Below are 13,316 nucleotides of genomic sequence, written 5' to 3' on the forward strand. Positions count from 1 at the left end.
TAGATTGTTGACGGCTCAAAGCGTTTGAGGTGCCTTCCGCCATTGCGAGAAGATGGATGCTTTCCCGAATGTGAAGGATTAATATGATCTGGAAAAGTTTTTGGGTCATATTGAGGAAGATGCCTTCGTATATGCACCCAGAACCCGTCTAGCGGATGGAGACAATCCACTAGATTGGTACACGAACGAGGAATTCTTCGTCAGGTACAGGTTTCAAAAAGTAAATATAACCGACGTGTTACTTATTCCGATGTTACGGCCGGGATAACGCCGACTTGAGAGGCGTTCCTGACCCAAGGTTATTATAATTGCTTGCTTTCCTAAGGTTTTATTCCACGGACAGTTTTCAGGTGAGTGATTTAAATACTTTTCCTAACATATTTGTAGTGGTATAGTAGTGCATTGATATTTTTTGTTACGTACATCATTGCTTTTATTCTTCTTGCGGTCACTGTATAACTAATAATCATGAAACACCAGTCGCAAATTATATTAGTTGACGAAAGCATTTATATATTAACTTATTATAAGCTAAAGGTGTTACATACGTGCAACTCTCTACGAATTTCAGATAAATGTTTACATAGTATATCATTTATATTCTTCGAAACGCCATAGATAATTATCATGTGTTTCTGTCATTGTTGTAGATAGTCTCTGGCGATTTCCACGAACTGGCCCAGTCGACAATGTCGAAGTTAATTAAGGCATGCGGTTTTGTTTATTTAAGCTCAATCATGGGCGTACCCAGCGAGGGGCAGCTGCCCCCCCCCCCCCCCCCCAGAAGCAAAAATCGCAAGTCTTTAAGCAAAATCTATTCTGAATTGAAACGAAAGCATTCAACAAATTTTATTTAAACCGGTGAAAAATTATACGCACAATACATGTAACTAAAGTAAAACTATTTTTTCATGGAAATAATCCCATAAACTAATATTACAACTTGGTTCCCCCCATTTAGACCATGGCTTGCCCCCCTAGTCATAATCCTGGGTACGCCCTTGTGCGCAAATCTGAATTATCTCTCTACATTTATCTTTTGCCTTGGTTAAAGAGAACAAAAGAGTTGGAAACCTACTTACATTTAACTTGTGTTACTACCTCGTAAATGTAATGATTAATGCTTCTTTAAAAATATACAATACATTGGTTTGATGATTTGATCCAATTAAATTGCAGGTTATTAGTACAGAAATTACTGGGAAGCTGCCCAAGGTAGTGAAGATTCTTCAATCACACGAGGAATTAGCCACTGCCAGAAGACTTTTGTATCGAGTGGCACACTTTCCTGGGGTTGATTTGATAAAGATATGATTATTTACCTTAGTATTAGAACACATACAAGTGATATTTGCTTTACTCTGCATTTAATAGGTGGTTGTTGGTCCCAGGCTGGAGATTTTGGATATTGTTTGTTGATGGCCTGGGTCTACACATGACGCTAGGATCTTCCACAACAGCTGACTGTGTCTCCGTTTCGACAGAGATGAAGTCAATGGCTTATTGCTGGGAGATAGCGGGTATCCACAGCTAAGATACCATTACACACCAGTGCGCAACCCAGCCTCACCAGCTGAGCACAGGTTGGTTAGAGGAAGAAATAAATTGTATAACTTTTATTGAAAAGGGTGATGTGCAGTGACAAAATGATTTCATGGAAATGATAGAGGACTTATACATATCATTTTTTTCAGGTACAATGCATCACACATTGCTACCAGATCTGCAGTGGAGAGGGCATTTGGGATCTGGAAGAGGCGATTTCCCTGCCTCTCCATGAAACTGAGGACAGCCACTCAGACATCAGCAAAAATAATTCTGGCTTGCGCTGTGCTCCACAACGTGGCCATCAGCCAGAGGGAGCCAGTTCCAGAGAACATACACTTGGAAGATCCCCATGCTGATGTTCCAATACCTGCCGTGCAAAACAGAAATCTCCGTGCAACAGCTGAGAGAAGGGCTTTTATTAACCGCCATTTTGCACGCCATCAATAGGTCCAACACCACTATATGCAACATTACACTCAACACTTCAATTACAATTCAATTACACTCTACATATCACATATCATACACAGTTAAATTTTAAATAATAATAATATGCAATGAAGGTGTCATTGCTTTATAAAGGTAGAGTGATGACATGTCAATGCATATTATTATTATTTAAAAGCATCTGTTTGGGCACATCAACACACAAAACACAGACATACACACCCTCTCTTGAAGTACTGGAGAGCTAGGGAAATGCCTTTTGGTCCCTGGTTCAAGGAAAGGAAAATCCTGATAGTCACCTCCCCGTGGTAGAGAGGGGGCAACGTTTGTAAAAACGGCTAACGACACAGGGACCGATTATCTCCCGGTATAAGGAGAAACATTGAAGAGAGCCATCCTCTTCCAGAGGGTGAATGATCAGACAGAAGTTAGGATTGTATTCAGCCCTTTGTAATGGAAAACAAGTTTTAAATGCACATGAGCTTCATCCCAGGATAAATTAATGCTGTAAGGTGAAAGAGGGAGGCGGGGAAACTTCTGGTAACATGATTGAAAATAGGAGCATGGGATGTCTGGGGTCAGAATAGGAAATTAAATTGTCAGGAGGGTAATAAAGCAATGCAAGACCATTAAGAGGCCACAAAAGCATAGCATAGAGTGCACAATGTCACGCCATGATCATTTTGTTAGGTACATGCATATATAAAACACATTCAATGCAGGTTTTAAATGATAACAAATAATGGTTGGCTGCTCATAGTGGTAAATGATATTTTTTTAGGGGTTAAACAATATTAGCATGTCCATATGGTAGTGCATGTAAACTTTTGGGATCCAGTTTCAAATTAAAGTGGCTTTTGGGAACATAATCACTGATACACTTTATCATGTTTCACAATACCTTTTAATAGTCTGATCTAGGTTTTGACTGTGTATGATATGTCATTCTCAAAGGTTAAAATACCAGTTTGCAAGCTTATTTATAGTTATTTGGAAAGGTCAAAGGGGTTAAAGACCTTCAAGTGACTTGTCTTTACCCCCCTTGACCTTTCCAAAACAGTATAAGATCACCAAACATGTATTTTAACATTTGAGAATGACATATCGTACGGAGTCAAAACCTAGGTCAGACTATTAAAAGTTTTGTGGAACATACTATAGTGTATCAATGATTATTTTCAGCTGTCACACAGCTCCACCAAATATCACCACCCACCCTTTCATTGGAAATTGGTTTTTTATTTAAATACTTCCAAGTTAATTGTTTGTTTAAACATATGTTGTGACTAATTACAGCTTTTCTTATTTTAACTAGGTAAGCCTTTGACGTTATTGGACATGGACTCCCCCTGGACCTTGGCACATAATAATCATCACTGGATAATAACTGATTAGATTATGTAATTATTTTAACAAATGCTAATGCTCTAAAATTATATGCTTTCCCACACCCTATAACTGTGTATCACATCATATTACATTATTTTGTTTTCCAGATAATATGTTATTTTAACTTGTCATACCTGCAAGGTACCTATACGATTACCGAGGTTTCTCCCAAAACTTATGTATTTTATCTCTGCTGTTGCAATTATTAAAAAAATATCAAGCAACTGATGCCTTTTCTTTCTAAAATATTATTGACTAAAATCTTGTATGATTACTTTCCTCTCAACTTTAAAGTATCACCAAAAAATAATTTTATTACTATATAATAAACACCAAAATGCCTCATATCAAATAGAAATATTATTCTTTACTATTTGTACACTTTGCAGTGCAGATAATGATGCAAATAATGATTTAGATGAATAACGATTCAAAATATCCAGTTTAGTTTTGAATGAAAATATATATTTTTCAAAGGTCACTACTTGACAATGTTTATGGTGGTTTATACCAACCAATGACAAATAAATTGATTGATTGACCCAGAGGAAAGTTCTGCAAATTCCATACCCCTAAAATAAATACCTTTCTTAAATAAATGCAGTTAAAAGAAACAGCACCAATTGACCAGCATGCATATTAAGGGATAAGCAGGCATTGTAAAGAAAACAATTTCATGCCATATCAGATAAATATATTTCAGACCATGCAGGCAGAAGCAGGTTATTCTGTGCAATTTGGTAGTACAAGGACATAATAGGGTAGTTTCGTTCATCAAAGAAAACCAAAGGCATTGATTGCGATTCGTTACCCACCATTAGTGTATTCATAATACACAAATTGTTTGGTTTTTGAAATACCGGTTTAGACGAATGGCAAGGGTCAAATTTTATCCTCATTTGAAAAAGGCCAGATTGGCGCCCATACGATTCCACTCCGCATGACGTCACAGGGACCTAGTTTCTACACGAGAGGATAGGAGTTATACATCGTCTGAGGTTACCAATGCATGCATGAGGCACAGAGCTCAGGGAAACATGTCTTAATAAACACTTATTGAAACTGGCTAAGGTCGGAAAGTTTTCCTCGTTTGATAAGGTATTAATAAACCTTTTTTAAGCCAAGCGCTACCATCCAGCAAGGTACTCGGCTATCCGATAGCATCCTGCGACGTATCAGCGCTAAGTCTCGCCTCAAGGTCACCACACCGGGTGGGAGGGGGAACCAGAAATACGACGTACGGAGATATTTCCCGGCATTCATACTTGAGCGTCGCGTTTTCGCGCGCTTGAAAATTTTCACTTTTCATTTAATCGCGAAAAATAGATGTTGTCATTTAAAAATCTAAAAGCGTGAAATACGTACTCCAGGAGTAATAATCTTTCGATTAAAGCAATAAAAAAATAATAGGAAACCACCCTATTGAGTGCATGCAGACCGTCATAAGCAATGCAAGATGTTGGCAGAAATAATCATGGACGTGCAGCAATTGAGGAAGGCGTGGGAGTGAGGAAAAGGGTGCTTGGAGCGAAAGCAAGCGACAAGCACCACCCAGAGCTATAGGCACATGGAGTGAATCACAGCAGTGGAGGTAAACCAACAGCACCAAGGGCTCTCAGGAGAGATGGATGCAAGGTTGTAGCACTCGAGGAATTGCAAGTAGAATATAAGCAGCACCTTTCACTTACTATATTGTTGCTAGAAAGAAAAGAAAAGTCACAATTAATCATCTAAAATTCCAAGGCACTCTTCCACTATGCCCCTGCAAATACAAATTGTCATTATTAAATGTAACTAAAAATGCAGCTCCAGTTATGTATATATATTATTAATCAAGTATTTTCATGAATTTGTGAGAGTGAACATGTATGCCATTGTATGAATTATAAGTTACTCAGGAATCAGTCATATCCACATAAAAGACAGGAGAGATAAAAAACATAACATAATTTAAATGATGCAATTAAGATATAAAAACAAATAAGCATACATTAACATAGGAGTTCCTGAAGTGACTAAGTTATATAATGATCTACCCACAGAGATACCATACCCGCTTATATTCTACTTCCATTGCATGCAATGTTCTTTGATGCTCCAATTCCTCGAGTGCTGCCTGAATCCTTATCTGCCGCAGAAGAGCTTCGTCCTCTGCGGCAGCCTGCCTCATCTTAGCTTCATCAGCTGAGGCAGTCTGGATTCTGGCTAACCTTGCATCCAACTCCCTTCGATGAGCTTCAGCTCTTGTGAGAGCCCTTGGTGCTGTGGTGTTTCTGGTTCCCCCCACACAGTCTGTTGGCTGCTGTGGAGAGGGACCAGGTCCCATAGGGGACTGTAGGGTATCCACAGCCTGCCTTGGCTTCGAAGAAGAGCCAGAGACAACAGCTGTGGATCCCACAGCTTCCACTATGGGTGTCTCCTCCAACTGGTGGGGTTCACTCCATGACCCAGCGGCATCTTCATTTTGAAAAATAAAATGGATAAACGAATTTAATTTTTAGTGGTGAATACTTCTGATGAATATTTCTCGGGTTTGCAACCAGGTTAAATATTGAAATTGGACTTCCATTAAATAACACAGCCTTGAGGATGGGAGACAAATAGTCTTCCGAAACGTTGGCTTGCATAAAAGCTTTAACCTGGTTGCAAACGTGAGAAATAATTATCATAAAATGGATACTTTCAGATATGACTACATGGAATTATTACTTATGAAAGTTATGTTACAAGTTTCATAGTATCATGGAAAATCTTTGAAAATCAATAACTGATTATTTTAAAGGCCATTGCACAGCACAGCACCCAAGATCCCTGGCAAAAATATCCATTGACCTAGGCAGTGGCAGCCTGTGACTTAGCCAGTGATTCTTGATTTTAAAACAAATCACTGGTCATGTTGCCGGGAAGTTAATTTCTGCGAAATTTACAAAAAAATATAAAAGTTAAAATATGGCAAGATAAACTATTCTTAAATTGACTGATTTGTTCCATTTTTGACTTAATATATCTATGTTTTAACTTAAAATATCAATTACATATTGATCACTGTCAAGCCCACAGGCCCAATGTCACTGGGCAAATCACGGTCTCATTTCACTGGGAAACTCACTGAGTAGTCACTGAATTCACTGTGTACATCACTGAGAAGTCACTGTATATTTTTACCAGGGATAAGCGAAATAGTGCATGGGTATTTAGGTATCCTTGAACATTACTTCCACTCATTAGTGCAATCTTATTATGTCTTGATAAACTTTGAGGTGTACAGTTGACAGAATTTTGTTCGACAAAAATATTAAATAAGTAATCAAGATTATTTATTAATAAATTTCAACGACCCGTTAACCTTACCTTCTCCTCCGAGGTCTCCATCAATGACAACAAAATCTTCAGGGCCGCTGGGTGCTTCCATCAATCGATCACTATCCCCAACTGACAACAGATAGTGATCGATCGATGGAATTGCCACTTCCAACTCTGGGATGGTGCTGTCTTTCGACGTGGATGGGCAAGGTCCTCCGCCTGTACCCATCCGACGTCGTGCTTCCTCTGCTAGTACCCTTTTCCTCCTCATCTTGATATTATCCCACGCCTTCCTCAATTGTCTACAGTTTCGCTAAATAAATGGAAAACAAAGAAACATTTCGTGAAAGATATAATGGCAAAGTAATAACAAATTTTAAGTTACACGAATAAAATAAAACCGAAATACATCATAAGATAAGCACAGTTGAACTGATTTACATATATATTCCAGAACCGATCTCGAAAGCGTTATATAGCAAAAACTATTCGATTATTAGATCACCCTATATGATGTCGACTTACCTGGCTTACACATCCATGATTATTAAAATCTTCAGTTAATTTCTGCCAACATCTTGCCTTGCTTAAAACGGACTCCGCATCCGAGCGCTTACACTCAATTACGTCCTTGTACATGACCACCAAATTGCACAAAATCTCCTGCTCCTGCCTGGCCATTCGCTCCGACTTCGCCATATTTCTGTTTCTATTGTTGATATTGGCGGGTATATCCCCGGTCGCTTTCGGTATATCGCTACTGCGCATGTCTGCGCAAATACGATTCGAAAAAATTACCATGGAACAATGCTGGAAGACTGTCAACTCTGAAACCAGAAACATCGTCGACAACAATGCGTCATTTCCGCTGCCTCAAACCCCTCCTCCTATGAGCCGAGCTGGAGGAGGATTTTATGATACGGTGCGGTTGAGGGATCTCCTCGTCGACCTAGGCCGGCTTCAAACGAGGCCATCCTCAACTCAAACTTCGAGGGAACTTTTATGATACGGGCCTAAATCTCTACGTGCTACAAGGAGCCACTTTTTCCGCAAACCCGGTAAATAAAAACTTTATCCGGCGTTGATTTCATTGTGATAGTATGCAATTGGCACGAAACAGTATTTTTTTCGATTCCTTTTTGGAAGTTTTCACTTTGAAAAACGTTATATTTTCCTCATCCATACGTTCTTAAATATACAGTTACTTGTAAAATACGGTTTTAAGGCACAGATTAATTCACAAAGTCGGAAACTACTGTACCTACGAATGTAAACATTCCAGTGCCAATGGCTGTTAGGTCACGTGGTATAGACGATGGCCGCTGGTTGTTTTGGCGTAAGTTTCAAAATACGATTTTTAATACGTTATATAATGGGAAAAAATTGTAACTCAAATTTTTAATCCGCAAAATATGTATTTACCGCAGTTACTACATTCTTTTACATAACTAAATTCCTCTGGAGCAGGTGCACCTGCTTCTTATAGGTGCGAAGTGTACCTTCACGAAGGTACTTACCTGAGGGACTTTTCAGAAATGTATTTTCCTCTTTAACAAATGCTTTAATTTTAATGGGTTACTGAAATGATGCATTACGTTCACCTTATTACCATTTTATACACGGTGTTCTGAATTGAGATCCACTTGCATTTGAGGGGGCAAATAGATACTTAAGTATATTATTTTATGCTTCCATAGCCCAAATAAAGTGTGTAAGCGCTACTAGCTGGAAGATATTAAATTTTTCTTACAATCAGCTCATTAACTGCACCCGTTCCCAACAGAAATGCAATGCAATTTTTTGAAAGAAGTGGGTATGTTAGTATGAAACATGTAAGTGTAGATGTTTGGTGAGTGAAGGAGATCTAAGGAAAGGTAGTGCCATGGAAGAATCCTTCTTCCATTGTAGTGCTACCCTTGCCTTACCCTCCCTGGAATGTGGAGCATGGGTTGATGGAGGGTTAACTACACACCATGGAGGGTACTACCCTTCATTTACCCTATGTCTACCCACCATGGAGGAGTTCATTTTTATTACAGTGGAAGTTGCGGGCAAAAAGTTTTGCCTGAAATTGGGAAATACATTGGAATTAGAATAAACCATTGCAAATTATTTTATTGACTGCTTACTACTTTCTAAAACCCTATTTGATATTTCAACCTTCATTGCTTGTGCAATCATTTAGAAGTAATATTTATTTTTACCTCGCATATTCATTTTTTACTATCTTACCAAGCTTGCTTAAACGCTTAAAGTTTGCATCATAAATTGTGACTAATATCAGAAGTACTTCTGATATTAGTCTCAATTTATGATGCAGCCCTTTATAATGCCATCCAAATAATGCAACTCTCCGCAAGCCATGATTGTGGGCAGTGGGTACCTTTGAACCCATGTGAAATTCATCTATGAAATAACAAATATAAAATTGTAACCCTTCTTGAAAAAAAATTAATGGACATTAAAAATTGACCACTCCATAGCCCAGGATTCCTAATTCCATTAAGTATCAATGCCTGATATACATTATAATAATTTCACTGTTACAAATAAATTTAAGAGCAATTGCAGATGACCGAATAAAATATCATATCTCATGTCACATCAGAATCCAGACCAGTTGACTCACTTGGAATTTTTCCAGAATAGTTCCAGACCAGTTGAAACTCATAGAATATTTCAGCATAGTTACAGAATAGATCCAGACTAGATGCAGACCATCGAATATTACAGTACAGTTACAGACCAGAATTCCAGACTAGTTACAGACCATTTTCCTTTCCCTCTCTGAAATCCAGACCAGTCCAGTTCTGTTACAGACCAGTTACAGAACAAAATTTAGCCTTTCAGACCAGTTACAGACCAGATCCAGATTAGTTACAGACCAAATATTTTTACCTGGGTATTTCAATCGGGAGGCCCGGTTTCATGTCCACATCTACGTAACACCCAGCGAGCCGCCTCAACGGTGTTTGGCTGGGTACACGCCAACATGCAATGCGCTACGACTCCGCACTCATCGAAAAAAGGCTATAACACATACACGTGGCAGGAGGTGCTGTGCCCTCTATCTGATCATGAATTGCTCCATTGCTAGTTGACACCAACCACGCCGAAAAAAAGAAAATTATAAGGTGGAAAATTATTATTATTATTATCAATGCAGCTATCAAGACTAGATACATGCCGAAAGGAAAATAAGGATCAGCAAAACGCAGCAAACGCATCCAACGCAGAAAAGGAGAAAATAAAAAAAATATATACATTTGGTCGACTTAACGATTACAGCGATAAATTACATAGACGGCACATCTATCACACTATCCCTCAGAGTTTTAGGAAAGAACGACATCTTAAATCTCTCTCTTATGCTGTCTATTCCTTTCAGCTCTTTCTCGTCATCTCTTCCACCATATTTCGACGCTGTAACCTACATCTACAAAATACCCTGCAAACCACCTCTACTGATAGGGGGGTTTAGTGTGGTGCTTGGCAGGGGCTGAGTAATCATCAAGGTGTAGCGTGCAAGAGAATCCCCTCATGCACACGTCATACAAATGTAACAAACAGGTACTAAAATATTCGACGTCCGTATTCATGCAAAGGCAAAAATTGCTCTCGGTTAGCTATTCACGTCCATGCAAGTTGGAATGGTAAATGGAACAATGGGGACACCGTTGCTAGGCTTACACGACCTTCGCATCCTCAGAGTAAGGATGGGGGAGAGTGCGCTTTGGCTACTGCGCATGTAGTCAAGATCCCGCATATACAGCATATACATCCCACACTTCCCACAATTCTTCCCACAAGGGATTCCCGCACTACTTCCCACGATCACGTGGTAACCATGTTGACTACAAGAATCTGCTACTGCGCAGCCTGAAAGCGCCCTCTACCCCAATCCTTACTCTGAGTTCGCATCGCCGATGGATCTCAAATTTTGCGATTCGGTAGTTTATGGGTACAAATGTAATATGCCGAAGCGAGACGACGCACTTCCCGTAAAATTCCGATAAAAAAGCAATTAAAAATCGTAAAAAATGAAGCTACGCTATACAGACTGTCCCAAGTGTCGTGTGTCATTTTTGACCTGTAATTTTAGTAACTTTCCGTAGAGCTATGTTCATGAAAATTGGCACACTTATGGGAAAAGGTCCTAAGTTTTGTTGAGTGTAAGCAAAATTTTAAAATTTTGACCATTTGACCTGACAATTTGGGTCCAAACCAAAAATTTGAATTTGCCTTATGGGGTTTCAATGTTAAAAAAATCGAGATAGAAAAATGTCTGAATTTCATTGACCAAGGTGTCAATTCTTATGGTTTCGGCCCCGAGAAACCCGAAAATAACAATTTTATTTACGAAAATTCAACTGTTGACCCAGTAAGGTCACCGTCAAGGTCATAAGGGTGGCAAAAAGAATAGCATACCGACAAAGGTGTCGATCCATGGGTTTTATAGGATGCCCAAGTCATTGGTATTGTCCAAATACCCGTATTATTCACTAATTGACCTCCGAGGGTCACAATGGGGGTCAAAGGTCATAGCGTTAAACGTCGGGCCATCGTGGCAACCAACGTGTCAAACCATAGGTTTTGAAGGGTGCCAAAGTCGGTTAGGCAGTTCATAGATCCGTATTGTTGGTTTTTTGACCTCCGAGGGTCACAATGGGGGTCAAAGGTCATAGAGTTGAACTTCGGGCCATCATGACAGCCAACGTGTCAAACCATAGGTTTTGAAGGGTGCCAAAGTCGGTTAGGCAGTTCATAGATCCGTATTGTTGGTTTTTTGACCTCCGAGGGTCACAATGTGGGTCAAAGGTCATAGAGTTGAACTTCGGGCCATCATGACAGCCAACGTGTCAAACCATAGGTTTTGAAGGGTGCCAAAGTCGGTTAGGCAGTTCATAGATCCGTGTTGTTAGTTTTTTGGCCTCCGAGGGTCACAATGGGGATCAAAGGTCATAGAGTTAAACTTTGGGCCATCATGACAGCCAAAAAGTGGAACCATGGGTTTTAAAGGGTGCCCAAGTCAGTTTTGCAGTTCATAGTTCCGCATAACAGATTTTTTTGATCTCCGAAATTCATAATGGGGATCAAAGGTCATAAAGAAAATATGCAATGCGCTTACCCCCCTTCCTTCCAAAAATTTTCCATTTCCTCGCAGTGCTTTCCGGCAGGCTTCCCATGCCATCTTAGCTTCATGCCGAAGTTGATCATTTATTTCTCTAAACATCATTTTGATTTGCAGCTCAAAGTGGAAGACAAAACTCCGTTTAAAAAGATATTGGCTATGTCCGAAACCATAAGGTAAAACGTAAAAGAAATGGATAAATCCAGCTTTTATTTTGATTGTATCATGCGTTGTGATAAATATTTAACCATTAAAGAGAAATATCATTAAACGACAACATTAATAGGAATTTAAACTGAAATGTGAACATGTAGTTTACATTGGGCTAGTCAACCATCCAATTGCAGAAATGGTTTTGATTGCCATGCTCTTCTTCTCGAAGCTGCAACATTACACTTTCTAGGGCTTCAAGTTTAGAATATTTAAATTTTGTTATATCGCACACCTGGAATTGTCCAGTACACGCTGCGCGGACAATAGTACTCAGCGGCAAAAGAATCTTAATGGAAAAGCCAAGACATAGCAATGAGACTGTTGGGTGTTATACCCAACCGATTTGCAAGTTTGAATGTGAAGTGAGGTCCTGATAAATTTGCAGCCAGTAATGTTTGCAGGACGAGGGTCAGTCAGAAGGTTGCGGTCTTTACAGTCAAACTGGGACTTTTTCTTAACTACTTATTTAACATATCTTTAGGACTTTCATGGGAAAAACTCGCAACCCTTAACTTGAGCGATACCAATGGAGGTCTAATACTTAAATGAAAAGCGGCATGAATGGGTTTTGCTATTTGCTTGTTGATCTTTAAAACCAATGGGATTTCAGCGTAGTTATAAAGAAAGTCCTATGTGGCGTTAGACCTCCATAGGACCTTCTTTGCAGAGAGATGTAGTGGAAGAATGTGGACACAGAGTCGGGAAAAAGGATGTCTAGGGAAATAAATAATCAAGAACGGCGTGAAACTAAGAGGGTAAGGGAGGCTTGTCGGAAAAGGCAGTGGATATGTGTACTACACCACTCACTTGGTCACCCTTCAAAACCTTTAGTTGGGGAAATTAGTTTTCCTATTATTTCAAAACATACATCTATGACCTTTGACCCCCCTTATGACCCTCGATGGTAAAAAAAAATCGACAATATGCAAACTGCTACGAACTGCCACACTGACTTGGGCACCCTTTAAAACCTATGGTTCCACGCTTTGGCTGTCATGATGGCCCGAAGTTCAACTCTATGACCTTTGACCCACATTGTGACCCTCGGAGGTCAAAAAACCAACAATACGGATCTATGAACTGCCTAACCGACTTTGGCACCCTTCAAAACCTATGGTTTGACACGTTGGCTGTCATGATGGCCCGAAGTTCAACTCTATGACCTTTGACCGCCATTGTGACCCTCGGAGGTCAAAAAACCAACAATACGGATCTATGAACTACCTAACCGACTTTGGCACCCTTCAAAACCTATGGTTTGACACGTTGGTTGTCATGAAGGCCC

Source organism: Ischnura elegans, chromosome 1 (assembly GCF_921293095.1).
Source record: "Ischnura elegans chromosome 1, ioIscEleg1.1, whole genome shotgun sequence".
Taxonomy (NCBI): Eukaryota; Metazoa; Arthropoda; class Insecta; order Odonata; family Coenagrionidae; genus Ischnura; species Ischnura elegans.